Below are 16,006 nucleotides of genomic sequence, written 5' to 3'. Positions count from 1 at the left end.
TTTTCTTTATACAGTCTCCATGAGCTGCTTATAATGATGTCCTGGGTCACAGAAATCAAGTATAATTTTGGCAATATGATATTTAAAATTATGTTAGTTCTTTTAAGTTAAGAAATCTAAATTTGCCTAGTTACTTAGAATAGCAAGAGAACCTTTTTGAAGATTCATTACTAGAAGCTCATTAGATCTGGGACTACCTCATCCTGGGTCGTGCCACACACACACACACACACACACACACACACACACACACACACACAAACTATGCAAGGTACTCTTCAAGGAATTGTGTTTCGCTTTCTTTTCAAGAACAATGGCAGATGACAAAAAACATCTTTCCTCATTTTTTTATTATTAACTGATTTTGATGGTATTTATATGTTTTATTTCTATGTCTTATACTTTAGAGTTTCTAATGCTTGTGAACTGCCTTGAATATGGTATGGGCAGAAAAGCAAGGTTCATATTAGATATTGTATACTGATAGATAGGTAGGCAGGTAGATAGATAGATAGATAGATAGATAGATAGATAGATAGATAGATAGATAGATAGATAGATAGATGGATGGATGGATGGATGGATGGATGGATGGATGGATGGATGGATGATAGACAGACAGATGAGAGAGGGATAGATGAACATGGAACACAATTGTTACAGATTGTTGTACCTGCTTTTTAGTTGAAACAAATAACACAAGTAACATAATCATTGGGACGGTAATACAGGGATTGGATTTACAACAAGTGTGATCAGTTTTCAATGTTCCTCTCCAATACACTAAGGGACCATGCCTATATGTGAAATATTGGGAAAATGTTCCATTTTTCTAAACTGTTTCAATTCAATAATTTTATTCTAAAATCTGAGGACAGGATGGTACTGGGAGGGGAGTTCAACAGGATGTTGTTAATGAGGCTAAAATGAATATAATGCTTATGAAAGACCTGCGGTAATGTTACCAGACACACATTTGGTACCACAAACCACAACTAATGTATTCCATCAGAACAAACTGCTAAGCTGTAATCAAGATATTGCCCCAAGAAAGGGAATAACTGAAATTTAGAGTCCTGCTCAGACATTAAAACAATACATGGGCAAAAAACCAGGACACATTGGGTAGCTTTGCATCTAAAGTGACAATAGATGAAATATGAGAGTTTAAGTGCCCTGGGCTAAGGTATATTACAATTAATTATGACCGCTTTCATCTGTGAATGAGAGAATGAGAAGAAAAATTCAAAATGGTTGAAACAAAGTCGAGGTTTCCAAAAGATCCTAATCAGCTATGAAGAACACAAAAAAGTCAAGGCTACAGGAGCTAAAAATTTCTAAGGCCATGAAAAAAAAGTCTGTGTGGATTGGGACAAAGCTAAATGGACTGCCAACAACCATAGATTGTTTCTGTGAACTGAGAATCTGACGGCATCTAGTTCAAAGAAGGATAAATTGGAAGAAAATAGTAAGATTCTTAAAAAAAAAAAAAAAAAACCCTCCATGTCATAAGTTTTCTCACACACAGCAAAAAAATCCATTTACATCAAGACCAGGAAAGGGAACCAATCAGAAATCAGAGTAATGACATGAGTAAACATGATCTTCTTGTTAAGCTAGAATGCAATGATATTTTTCCAGGTGTGTGTGTGTGTGTGTGTGTGTGTGTGTGTGTGTGTATCTGAAGCTGAATCCAACATCTGAAAAAAGATTCTTCTTTTCCTGGACCATCCGAGATGATTCTGTGGCTTTATAAGCATGAGTAAGAAATATCAATAATACTCAGAGCAATAAATTTATCTTATGACAGTAAGCATAAACAGGGAATATCAATAATGCATTTGTTTCAAGCAACCTTCTTGGTGACATCAATAATGCATTTATAGTGAGGAAAACTAGCAATTTTCTATATATATTGTACAAAGAAAATAATGTTGCACCATATTTGATGCTGCTTCAATATCTGGCTTGCCTGATATTCCATTCAAGGAGACTGCAGAACAGACCTGATCAGTTAAATAAAGTTGAGTGGCCTTCTTTGACTGCAGAACAAGTGGTTGGTACTCCTCTAGCCTCTTCATATACAGAATGAACATCTGCTGAAAGGAAAATTTGCAATTACTCAACACAAAAAAAGGATTGCCTTGAGCATCTAGTGCAGTGGTTGTCAACCTTTTTAATGCCGCGACCCCCAACCGGTTGTACGTTGAGGACTACCCAACCGGTCGTAAGTGAAGGACTTTCCCTGCCCGGGAGTGCTGCGCAAGCGTGGTGCCACCTCCTGCGCCGACTGAGGCGTAGCTGGTAAGCGGCAGAGATGGCGCAGGCCGACCACCGGCTAGGCCACCAGCTGACCCAGCCCAAGGGAGGTAAGGCACCCGCCGGGCCCCACGCGCGCCAGCAACCCTCCCTGCGCCCGCCGGCCTCCCACCTCCCACCCCTGGCCCTCTTTTACTTACATTTTTAGTAGTTGCTCAGCAGGGAGGGATGGAAACTTCCAGACAGCTTGCCTTCGCTGCAGACAACTTGCAGCACTGTTTGCAGAACGGGACTTTTGGCGAGCTCAGCAGGGCAGAGACAGCCTGGACAATTCCTATTGGCTTTTGAAAGCCAATAGAATTAGACTCTATTCAAGAGAGTCTGTTCTATTGGCTTTCAAAAGCCAATAGAATAAAATGGAATAGCACAGCTAAGGAAAAGGGGAAAAAATGGCGGACTGCGTTGTTTGGCGACCCCCGTGAAATGGTCGTTCGACCCCAAATGGGGTCGTGACCCACAGGTTGAGAACCGTTGATCTAGTGGCATAATCACATGCAACCAAAATATATTGGTTTTCTTAAGTGAATTTTGAAAAAGATTCAGCTATATCCATGGCAATTTTTTGAAAATAGGATAGTCAGCAATGGCATTCTATTGCCTATTCTATTTTCATTTATTATTATTATTTTTATTATTATTATCATCGATCATCGCACAGTCAGCCAGATGTTCAGACTGGATTTTGTCTACCTATCGAGTCCTTACCCAGGACCTGGGATAGGCAGATGTGGATGTTTGATGGTATTACAGATATCGTCGCAGGATGGAAGCAGTTCCTAATAAGGCTGCCTTTTGCAATTGACTAATAGCGAATTTGTCAATGCCAATGGTGTTCAAGTGGTGCTCCAGTTGTTTTGGGATTGCACCCAAGGAGCCTATGACTATTGGTACTACCCTTGCTTGCTTTTGCCACAGTCTTTCTATTTCTATTTGTAGGTCTTTGTATTTTGTTATCTTCTCCAGTTCTTTCTCTTCTATTGCTATCTCCAGCACTGCCACATCCACTATTATTATTATTATTATATTATTATTATTATTATTATTACTATTTATTATTATTATTATTATTATTATATTATTATTATTATTATTATTGAGGATCATTGCACAGTCAGCCAGATGTTCAGACTGGATTTGGCATTTTTGTCTACCTATCAAGTCCTTACCCAGGTATTATTATTATGGATCATCGCACAGTCAGTCAGATGTTCAGACTGGATTTGGCATTTTGTCTACCTATCGAGTCCTTACCCAGGACCTGGGATAGGCAGATGTGGATGTTTGATGGTATTACAGATATCGTCGCAGGATGGAAGCAGTTCCTAGTAAGGCCGCCTTTTGCAATTGACTAATAGCGAATTTGTCAATGCCAATGGTGTTCAAGTGGTGCTCCAGTTGTTTTGGGATTGCACCCAAGGAGCCTATTACTATTGGTACTACCCTTGCTTGCTTTTGCCACAGTCTTTCTATTTCTATTTGTAGGTCTTTGTATTTTGTTATCTTCTCCAGTTCTTTCTCTTCTATTCTGCTATCTCCAGGCACTGCCACGTCCACTATCCAGACTTTTTTGTCTTTCTTATCGACAATTGTTAAGTCTGGGGTGTTATGTTGCAGGTGCTTGTCTGTTTGAATTCTGAAGTCCCAGAGCAGTTTAATTTTATCATTTTCTATGACTTTCTCTATTTTATGATCCCACCAGTTTTTGCTTACAGGCAAATGATATTTTTTGCAGATCTTCCAATGCACCATTGTTGCTACTTTGTCATGCCGCTGCTTGTAATCAGTCTGCGCAATCTTCTTGCAACAGCTTACCAAGTGGTCCACTGTTTCTTCAGCTTCTTTGCATAGGCGGCACTTACTGTCTGTTGCTGTCTTCTCAATTTTGACTTTGTATGCATTTGTCCTTAAGGCTTGGTCTTGTGCAGCCAGAATTAGTCCCTCGGTCTCTTTCTTCAATTTTCCTGCTCTTAGCCATTGCCAGGTTTTATTATTATCTGCTTTCCCAGCTATTTTTTTCATGTATTGGCCATGTAGTGCTTTGTCTTCCCATGCCTCTATTCTGTTCTTCATTTGGTCTTTCTTGTAGGCCAGTTTGGTCTCTCCAGTAGTCAGTAAGCCTTCCTGATATACTAATTTCAGTGCATCTTCATCATTGTTCTTCAGATATTCTTCCAAAGCCATTTTTTCTTCTTCAACCATCTGATGTACTTGTAGCATTCCACGCCCACCTATTTGCCTTGGTAGATAAAGTCTATCAATGTCACTGCGTGGATGAAGGGCATGATTCATTGTCATTATTTTTTCTGGTCTGCCTATCCATTGCTTTTAGTTCTGCTTGAGTCCAGTCCACTATTCCAGCTGTGTACCTAATGACTGGGATTGCCCAGGTGTTGATTGCCTTTATTGTATTTCCTCCATTGAGTTTGGATTTTAAGATCTTCTTCACTCTCTTGATGTATTCACCTCTAATCCTTTTTCTTGACTTCAGTGTGCTTGATGTTGTCAGCTTGAAGGATACCCAAGTATTTGTAGTACTCTTCCCTCATCCAGCTCTTAATGCTATTTCGTGGGGCATCTGATTCCTTTCAGTTTTCACTATTTTTCCTTGTTTGATAGTAAGTGTGGAACATTTGTCCAAGCCAAACTCCATTACACTATCTTGGATATATAATACGACAGTGTTGAGCAGCGATTCTATTTTAAGATGAGTTTTTCATACAGCTTCAGATCATCCATGTAAAGGAGGAGGATATAGTTAGCAGATGTTTGTGATGTTGATAGCCACTCCTTCTTGTCCTCCTCTAATCTTTTTTCATACTTCTCCTGAGTTTATTCAGTATGTTGCAGAGGAAACAGTTTGCAATAACAAATAGTAATGGGATAATGAATCTCCTTGAAATTATTCCTCTCTTGATATTAACTCTACAGCCTCTCACCATTGATCTGCAACTGTGTCTTCCATTGTGCCATCGATCTTTGCACAAATTTTCTGATGTTTCTACTGACTCCTGTTATTTCTAGGCACTTTATTATCCAATCATGTGGCAGAGAGTCACATGCCTTTTTGTAGTCAATCCATGCCACATTCAGGTTGGTCTTCCTTCTTTTGCAGTTTTCCAAGATCATTTTGTCTATTAGGAGTTGATCTTTTGTTCCTTTGCTATTGGGGCGGTTTCCTTTCTGCTCAGGTGGAAAGAGATTGTTTTCAACTAGATGCTGTTGTACTGCATCAGCTACCACACCAGTTAGTAGTTTGAAAGTTGTTGGTAAACAGGTAGTTGGCCTGTAGTTGCCTGGTGTTGCCCCTTTTGCTGGATTTTTCATTATTAGGTAGGTTTTCCCAGTTGTTAGCCACTTTTCAATTTCTCCTCCTTGTAGTATATTGTTGAACTGCTTGGCAATGAGTGGGTGTCTAACAGTTAGATGTTTCAACCAAAACCCATGCAGTTCATCTTCACCTGGTGCTGACCAATTTTTGATTTTCTTTGCTCTTTTTTCTAACATTTTTGTTGTTATTAATAGTTCTTTCATTTCAACTTCTGTTTTATTTGCATCCACCTCTTTTAACCAAGCCGCATCCTTGTTGTATTTATTTGGGTTATCCCATATCTGCTTCCAGAATTGCACTGTTTCTTCCTTGTCAGGTACTGACTGATTCCTTGCAGTTTCTCCATTGATGGATTGGTAGAAACGTTTCTGATTGGATTGAAATTGGAGGTTCTGCCTATAGTTTGCAGTTCGAGCTTCATATCTACTGATTTTCCTGGCTATAGCTGTTATTTGTTGCTTTATTATTTCCAGTGCTTTCTTGATCTTCCTTGTTTCTAAGTGGTATTTCTTGATTAGGTATTCTTTGGTCGTCTTGTTCTTCAGCTTCTTTTCTTTCATCTGTTCTAGCTTGCTTGCATGTGATCTTAACTTGCTGATCTTATTTTCTAGTCTAACCTTCCATTTTTCTGGTGCACTGTTTGTTTGTTTTTCTTTTTTGTTGATTTTGCATCCCAGGTATTCTGTTATAACGGCAGCTGTGCTGTACATTAGTTGGTTTGTTTCTTGCAATGAATTGGTGCTTATACTTGATATTGCAATATTTGCATCTTTTAATGCTTGTGCTAGCTGTTTCTTTGGAACAAGCTTCAATGCAGGTAGCCTTATTCTATTGTTTTTGTGCTGTTCTAGATGCTCCGTTATTCTTTGTTTCAATTCTTTTATTTCTTTAGTTAGAGGGTTTTGTTCTTCCTGAGGTAGAGGTTGCCTGGTTTCCAAATGAGGTAAAATAGGTGCGCCGGTCTGGAGAGAAGGTGGGGTGGGGATGGGCGGGTGGGGATCGCGTACGGGCGGAAAAGGGGGGTTGGGGGGGCATGTAAATGGGTGGGGAGGGGGCGGGGGGGCCGGGGTGAGGGGGGGGGGTGGAGGGGGGCAAAACAGTTGTATACTCTCTGCTGGATTCTTCACTGCCAACTCCCCCTGGTTTGCCTATACTTCTGAATACTTCTGGTAAGGCTTTATTCGTTGCCTGGGAGTAAACCTTGCAGTTCGTCCCAATTCGTTTGTGAATATTTTATTTCGTGTTATAAAATCGGGCGTTGATCTGCTTAGTCTCTGTTTCTGTTATTTTGATCTGGATGTTGTTCTTTCCAGAACTGTGCATTCGGTTTTAGATACCATCTACTCTTGTGGACTTGATCTGTAGTAACAGATCATATTTCTTTTGTTTTCATCACTGTGTATCTGCGACGGGTAAACACCTTTTCTTCCAGTAGTTCTGCAGCTGCTGGCCCTGGTTGCTCAGCCAACAGTCCTGAGTCCTGTAACCCACTTTTCACCAGATATCCAGGAACTCCAATATCTAGCGCGGACCTTGTTAACATTATTATTATTATTATTATTATTATTATTATTATTATTATTATTATTATTATTATTATTATTATTATTATTATTATTGCATTCGCATATTTGCACTTTAGGCATGATTGACTGTGAGTTTATTGATCTTAGGTCATCTCCGGCCCAGACAATTAGTTTTAAAGTTTTTTTTTAGAGTTTCATCTTGCCTAATATGAATGTATGTTTCAGTAGATCTTTCCTGAACTTCTGTGAAACTAGTTTCTAGTTTTCTGCTCTCATAGAGTGTCCTATGAGAACCAGTTTATTTTCACAAAGGTTGGGCTTTTAATCCATTCATCATCCCTTGTCATCCCCACCTTCCTATAGTTTTCTAACGAATGTTCTTTCTTTTGAAGGAACCTGAAATTTGCCTCATTTATGAACTTGACTGTTCTCTCGCTTTGTCAACTCATTTCATAGTTTTTTTTCTTTACAAAACTGCTTTCCAGATCTTGGCATGAAGCCTTCCAACTCATTTTTCTCTACGTGTTTTTGTAGTTACAGGTATTTACTTTGTGCCTTGGTTGTAAGTCCAGCTATCTTTTCTTCCTGCTGAATTTTAGTCTGGTATCATTGACTTGCAGTTGTCTACTCATTGTCACATCAGTCAATTGTAAGGTAACCATTTCAGAACATACAGAACATGTAACTTTCTGCTTCTAGCTTACGTTTTGGATTTGCCCAAAAACACTAGTGATGACTTCTGAACTTATTCTGTAAGCATTTCTGACTAGGTAGTTATTTCATTCCTGGTGCAGTGTAATTTTTTTCAATTTCTCACACTTCTCCATTGTTTAGCTGGAAGACAAGAAAAAGGTCTTTTTTCCTGTGGCAATAGAAGCCCGAAGTATTACCCATTCATTTTGGGGACACCTCCATACCATTATCATCCTTCTGAAGTATCACAAAGTGTCAGTGTCAATGTCTTCCCCTTATTCCATTTGGGAAATTTATTATGACAGGGAAATATCTAAGGATAGGTCTAGATTACCCCTTCTGCATAAGCATGTCTAGATCTTCTATCTCTTAATTCCTGAAACTACATGCCACTCTCTATATATTTATTTAAATATTTATTTAAATACCATTCTGAGGGCTCTATTGACCTTCTTTTATCATATTGCAGTTAGAGCATTTCATGAGAAGCTTTGTCCATTATTTTCTTTACATGGCTAGGGTTACACTTTGAGGAATAACTATGGATGTTCTTCTCCCTCATCTGCTTCAGGAAATTTCATTATTTTATTTTATTTGGTTTTAAAGTAAGCAACAGGTGGTGCTGGTGGCATCTCTCCTCTCACTGTTACTAAGAGTATGATTCTGTCAGCTATGACCTAGCATCAGGGTCCATGACTCTTCCAACTTCTCTCTTTGATTCAGCCATGCCTGCTTTTGTTATTACTCCATCAGGTAACATCTTTGCAAAAGCTTCCCTTTAAGGCAGGGTTGTTAAACTGCTAGCCCACAGGCCGGACGCGTCATCCGGAAGCTGCGCCCACCCCATTGCTGGCAATGGCAAAACATCCCAATACATTGTGCGATGTCACGTGATGTTGTGAGTTTGACATGTCTGCTTTAGGGTCTCAGCTCTATAAGGCTTGTAAGATCTTTTGTGTTTTACTAAGATTATTTTTTTTTATTTTCTTGCTCTTGCCACACTTTTTCAGTCACAAAAATCTGCTGCTTTACTATTCAATTCAATATACACCACCACTTTGTCAAGCCTTTAGAGACTAGATCAAGGACCACTAGCTGAGATGGCTTCCCAGAATAGTTGAACCTTTCCTACAGTTATGGCAAAAAAAGAGCAAAGATTAAGACATAATCATGGCTTTCCTTAAGAGAAATGTAACTGATGTTGACTTTTTGGCATCAAATGTATAGGAACAAAAATTGAGTGAACTTAGGTTTCTTTCCAAATTCTGTAGTACTATGGAAAATAGCATCTTTCGATGCATGATCTCATACTCTGTCATTAATTTGCCATATGATACAGCGTAATGTTCTTTCCATGCATAGTTACATAGGAATAGTCCTATTGTCCTCTTCAGGCGTAGCTAGTTTTGATGGAATGTATGAATAACTTTGGGGAAAGAGGGGAAGAGTTACTGCCTAGGAAACAATCAGATATGACTTAACAGTCAGAGAAAAAAACTTAGGAAGGATCCACCTGGATCAAGGAAGGATCCAATGGAACAAGCAGTTAAAAGTGGAGGTTTATGCTTCAGACTGGCAAGATTCTGTTAAAGTAGCCATACAATAAAGTAAATTTAGCTTGTATTTCCTATCTGGCTTACTTGGGAAGATTCACGCTAATGGACATGTTCACTTTATGTATGTAGGCATGCTTTATCAGCAAAGATGCAATAGTTTACAAAAAAAACCCTTCACATGTTCTTCATTAAACATGTTTAATATATGAGAGCATATATTCTCCCACAGCCTACAGAGTCCCTATAGCAGCTGGAATATTCTGTTGAGAATTTTACCTTTTTAGTGCTGCCAGCAGAAGAACAGTGCTTTATTTGCTTACTACAGTATGGCTTCTATCAAAGTCACCTCTTCATTAGCAACCAGGCTTTAAAAGTCAGTTTCAGTTATTTATGAACCTGCTTCTCCCCACAGTGCTAGAAGAAGGACTGATATGCAATCTAAACCCATATTTGCTTTGCTTTGCCCTAAATCCCACGAATATTCATTGTTATTACTGAGGGTGTTGTTTTGGAGAAAAAAAAGCCTGTAGTAATTGCAGAGAAGAAAAACATTGTGAATCAGTACTACCAAGCAGTGGGTGAAGAAATCTGGCATCAGTAAAAAGAGAACATCTGGTCGAAGTGTTGGTTTTGTGTTTTTCACTTAAGCAAATTATTTTTTTTAACAAAGCAGGGAAAACAGGCAGGGCAAGGCTTCTGGAATCCATAACTGATACTAGCGCTGTCCAGATGACACAATTAGAATGGAAGAGGGAAGGGGATTAGAACGGAGAAGTTGTAACATCCTGAACCATTGTCCAAGTGCCTCTCCCATAGGGATACAGAGAATTTTTCAGGATTTTTTTTAAAGTTTCCCAATTCCCAGATGAATTCAGCCCATTTTTCAAAATAATCCTTCCTTTTCCAGATCGTCTCCACACTGATTTTGATCTTATTCTATTTAGTTTAGTTTTGCTTAGTTTTCAGTGAATTATTGAATTCACTATCCCAAGCGACAAGCCTCTTAGCATCTTTCCTGCATACTATTTGGGCTAGAAAGAATCAGATTGCAGGGAAGAAAGCAAAATGATATTATTTTAAAAGTATAGTAGGAAGTGAAGGCCATTGTCCATGTGTCCCTTTGGAATGTTGCTTGGATTCATATACATATAAAAGCACAAGTCCAGATGTATCCTGTATCTGACCTTGTTTGCACTCACTTTTGCCCTGACAACTTTTGGGAAGCCTGCCACCAAAAATCAAGATGGCAGGAAAAGTTAGCTGCCATCTATGTTGCAATCCTCCTTTCTTAGTCCAAATAGGAATATGTGGCAACTGGATGACACCATTGATGATGTTTACTGTTATGTATTGAGGTTTATTACTTGGAAACTGTTGGTAACAGTCAAACTGCTGCACCTGCTTGAGCTCCAGGCTGACTGTCTACATGTTAATTAGCTTGCCTTTAAGTGGGAAATATTGCTTCAATTCTATTGGCTGCCGCCTAGTGGTGAGCTGTATAAATACTGGTTAAGAAGCAGTTAGTGCTGCTTCTGTTGTTAACTGAATAAAGAGTTATTGTTTGCACCATACGCCTCTTCAATGTCTCACCAAACTGAAAACATAACATTTACCATCTTGATATGCTATTTCTTCTAGCAACTGTCAAAATTATTAATATATTGAAACAGGCAGAAACACTTGCTAATATAATGATCATATATTCTATTGGAAATTTTATTGGAACTCCATGGGCCCTACTTTTCTATTTCTACCCTGACATCAACTGGGAGACAAACTCTGCACCAAGTGGAAGATCAAATAGGTTCCTGACAAACCTAGCAGACAACTTTGTCTCCCAAAAAGTAGAGAAGGGAACTAGGGGATTAGCCATTTTGGATCTAATTCTCACTAACAGAGATGAAATGATAGAAGGTGTTGAAACCATAGGAACCCTGGGAGGAAGTGATCATGCAATATTGGAATTCAACATTATGGAAGCACAAGTAATAGAACACAGTCAAACTAGATTCTTGGACTTCAGAGCTAATTTCAATAAACTTAGAGAGGGCTTGGGAAGGATTCCATGGATGAGAATCCTCAAGGGGAAAACAACTCAAGAAGCTTGGGAAATTTTGAAAAATGAGATAATAAAAGCCCAGTCTAGCATAATACCAACAAAGAGGAAAAATAACAGCTCTCAAAAGAAACCAGCATGGCTGCATAAAGAACTCTCTGACAAATTGAAAGATAAAAAGGACAAGTATAGAAAGTGGAAAGAGGGGCACATAACTAAGTCAGAATATCAGCAAATAGCCTGAGCCTGCAAAGATGAAGTGAGGAAAACTAAGGCTCAAAATGAACTAGGGCTTGTGACCAAAGTAAAAAATAACAAAAAAGCTTCTTTCAACATGTAAAAAACAAGAAAAAAGTGAAGGAAATGATTGGTCCATTAGTGGGTGAAAGTGGAAAGAAGGTGACAAGCAACAGGGAGAAAGCAGAACTATTTAACTCGTTTTTTGCATCTGTCTTTACACAAAGAGAAAAAAGAGACCAACCTATCAAAAATAGTGCCATAAAAAACAGAATAGAAATACAAGTTAAGATAGGCAAGAAAATGGTAAGTGAGTACCTATCCAGCCTAGACAAGTTCAAATCGCCAGGACCAGATGGATTACACCCCAAGGTTCTCAAGGAACTGGCAGATGTGATCTCAGAACCACTGAACTATGTTTTTCAAAGATCCTGGAGCACAGGGGAACTACCAAAGGACTGGAAAAGAGCTGATGTAGTTCCCATCTACAAAAAAGGAAAAAAAATGGACCCAGGAAATTACAGACCTATCAGCCTGATCTCAATACCTGGAAGATAATCAAACAACGAATCAGCGAACACCTAGAGGCAAACAAAGTCATTACTAAAAGCCAACATGGGGTTGTCCAAAATAGATCATGCCAGACAAATCTTATTGCATTCTTTGACCAAGTGACAATATTAGTGGATCAGAGGAATGCTGTGGACATAATTTACTTGGACTTCAGTAAGGCATTTGATAAAGTAGATCACAACCTAATACTTGACAAGATAGAAAAATGTGGGGTAGACAGCATCACCACCAAATGGATCCATAGCTGGCTGACCGGCCGTACTCAGCGTGTGGTCCTCAATGGAACCGCATCTACATGGAGGGAAGTCTGTAGTGGGTGCCCCAGGGCTCTGTTCTGGGCCCAGTGCTCTTCAACATCTTCATCAACGATTTGGACGAGGGGATAGATGGGGAACTCATCAAATATGTAGATGACACCAAGCTGGCAGGAATAGCCAACACTCCAGAAGACAGGCTTAAGATAGAGAAGGATCTGGACAAATTTGAACACTGGGCACTATCTAACAAAATGAAATTCAGTGGTGAAAAAAACAAGGTTCTACATTTAGGCAAGAAAAACCAAATGCACAGGTATAGTATAGGGAGTACCTTGCTCAATAGTAGTAACTGTGAGACGGACCTCGGAGCCCTAATGGACAATCACCTAAAGATGAGCCAGCAGTGTGCTACAGCTGCCAAAAAGGCCAACACAGTGCTAGGCTGCATTAACAGAGGTATAGAATCAAGATCATGTGAAGTGTTAATACCACTTTACAATGCCTTGGTAAGGCCACACTTGGAATACTGCATCTAGTTTGGGTCACCGCGATGTAAAAAAGATATTGAGACTCTAGAAAGAGTATGAAGAAGAGCAACAAAGATGATTAGGGGACTGAAAGCTAAAGCATATAAAGAACGGCTGCTGGAATTAGGTATTCTAGTTTAATGAAGAGAAGGACGAGGGGGGACATGATAGCAGTGTTCCAATATCTCAGGGGCTGCCACAAAGAAGAAGGAGTCAAGCTATTTTCCAAGGCACCTGAAGGCAGGAACAAGAAGCAATGGATGGAACTAAGCAAGGAGAGAAGCAACTTAGAAAACTAAGGAGAAGAAACTTCCTGACAGCTTAGAATAACCAGTGGAAACAACTGCCTCCGATAAAGCGGTGAAATGCCTACAACACTGGAAGTTTTTAAGAAGAGACCTGGACACCATTGGTACGAAATGGATAAGGTTTCTGGCACCGAGCAGGAGTTGTATAGATGGGATGAACCTCCAAAGGTCCTTCCACTTTAATTATTATTATCAATCATCGCACAGTCAGCCAGATGTTCAGACTGGATTTGGCATTTTGTCTACCGATCGAGTCCTTACCCAGGACCTGGGATAGGCAGAAGTAGATGTTTGATGGTATTATAGGTATCGTCGCAGGATGGAAGCAGTTCCTAATAAGGCCGCCTTTTGCAATTGACTAATAGCAAATTTGTCAATGCCAATGGTGTTCAAGTGGTGCTCCAGTTGTTTTGGGATTGCACTCAAGTAGCCTATTACTATTGGTACTACCCTTGCTTGCTTTTGCCACAGTCTTTCTATTTGTAGGTCTTGTATTTTGTTATCTTACCAGTACTATTATTTCTATTCTGCTATCTCCAGGCACTGCCACATCCACTATCCAGACTTTTTTGTCTTTCTTATCGCCAATTGTTAAATCTGGGGTGTTATGTTGCAGGTGCTTGTCTGTTTGAATTCTGAAGTCCCAGAGCAGTTTAATTTTATCATTTTCTATGACTTTCTCTATTTTATGATCCCACCAGTTTTTGCTTACAGGCAAATGGTATTTTTTGCAGATTTCCAATGCACCATTGTTGCTACTTTGTCATGCCGCTGCTTGTAGTCAGTTTGTGAAATATTACTCGGAAACAGCCTACCAAGTGCGTCAGTTTCTTTCAGCCTTTTTTTTGAATAGGCGGGGCACTTACGCTCTGTTGCTGTCTTCTGCAATTTTGATTTGTACTGTAGTTTCCTTAAGGCCCTTTGGGGGTCTTGTTGCACCGAATTAGTCCCGGTCTCTTTCTCAATTTTCCCGCTCTAAGCCCATTGCCAGGTTTTATTATTATATTGCTTGCTCACAGATATTTTTTTAGTATTGTGCATGTAGTGCTTTGTCTTCACCATGCCTCTATTCTGTTCTTCATTTGGTCTTTCCTGTAGTCCGGTTTGGTCTCTCCAGTAGTTAGTAAGCCTTCCTGATATATTAATTTCAGTGCATCTTCATCATTGTTCTTCAGATATTCTTCCAAAGCCATTTTTTCTTCTTCAACCATCTGACGTACTTGTAGCATTCCACGCCCACCTATTTGCCTTGGTAGATAAAGTCTGTCAATGTCACTGCGTGGATGAAGGGCATGATTCATTGTCATTATTTTTCTGGTCTGCCTATCCATTGCTTTTAGTTCTGCTTGAGTCCAGTCCACTATTCCAGCTTTGTACCTAATGACTGGGATTGCCCAGGTGTTGATTGCCTTTATGGTATTTCCTCCATTGAGTTTGGACCTTAAGATCTTCTTCACTCTCTTGATGTATTCACCTCTAATCTTTTTCTTGACTTCAGTGTGCTTGATGTTGTCAGCTTGAAGGATACCCAAGTATTTGTAGTACTCTTCCTCATCCAGACTCTTAATGTTATTTTCGTGGGGCATCTTGATTCCTTCAGTTTTCATTATTTTTCCTTGTTTGATAGTAAGGGTGGCACATTTGTCCAAGCCAAACTCCATTACAATATCTTGGCTATATATACGGACAGTGTTGAGCAGCGATTCTATTTCATATGATGTTTTTCCATACAGCTTCAGATCATCCATATAAAGGAGGTGGGATAGTCTGGCAGATGTTTTTGATGTTTGATAGCCATGTCCTGAGTTATTCAGTATTGTTGACAGAGGAAACAGTGCAATAACAAATAGTAATGGTGATAATGAATCTCCTTGAAATATTCCTCTCTTGATATTAACCTCTCCCAGCTTCTCACCATTGATCGGCAACTGTGTCTTCCATTGTGCCCTCGATCTTTGCACAAATTTTCTGATGTTTCTACTGACTCCTGTTATTTCTAGGCACTTTATTATCCAATCATGTGGCAGAGAGTCAAATGCCTTTTTGTAGTCAATCCAGGCCACATTCAGGTTGGTCTTCCTTCTCTTGCAGTTTTCCAAGATCATTTTGTCTATTAGGAGTTGATCTTTTGTTCCTCTGCTATTGGGGCGGTTTCCTTTCTGCTCAGATGGAAAGAGATTGTTTTCAACTAGATGCTGTTGCACTGCATCAGCTACTACAACCCGTTAGTAATTTGAAAGTTGTTGGTAAGCAGTAATGGCCTTGTAGTTACTGGTGTTGCCCTCTTGCTGATTTTCATATTAGGTGGTCTTTCACAGTTGTTAGCCACTTCAATTTCAATCCTTGTAGTATATTGTTGAATTGCTTGAATGAGTGGGTGTATAACAGTTAGATGTTTCAACCAAAACCCATGCAGGTCATCGTCACCTGGTGCTGACCAATTTTTGATTTTCTTTGCTCTTTTTTCTACCATTTTTGTTGTTATTACTAGTTCTTTCATTTCAACTTCTGTTTTATTTGCATCCACCTCTTTTAACCAAGCCGCATCCTTGTTGTATTTCTTTGGGTTATCCCATATCTGCTTCCAGAACTGCACTGTTTCTTCTTGTCAGGTACTGACTGATTC

The sequence above is a fragment of the Crotalus tigris genome, unplaced genomic scaffold (assembly GCF_016545835.1).
Source record: "Crotalus tigris isolate CLP2741 ecotype Arizona unplaced genomic scaffold, ASM1654583v1 scf7180000019565.861182, whole genome shotgun sequence".
Classification (NCBI taxonomy): Eukaryota; Metazoa; Chordata; class Lepidosauria; order Squamata; family Viperidae; genus Crotalus; species Crotalus tigris.
This window is presented reverse-complemented; position numbering follows the sequence as displayed.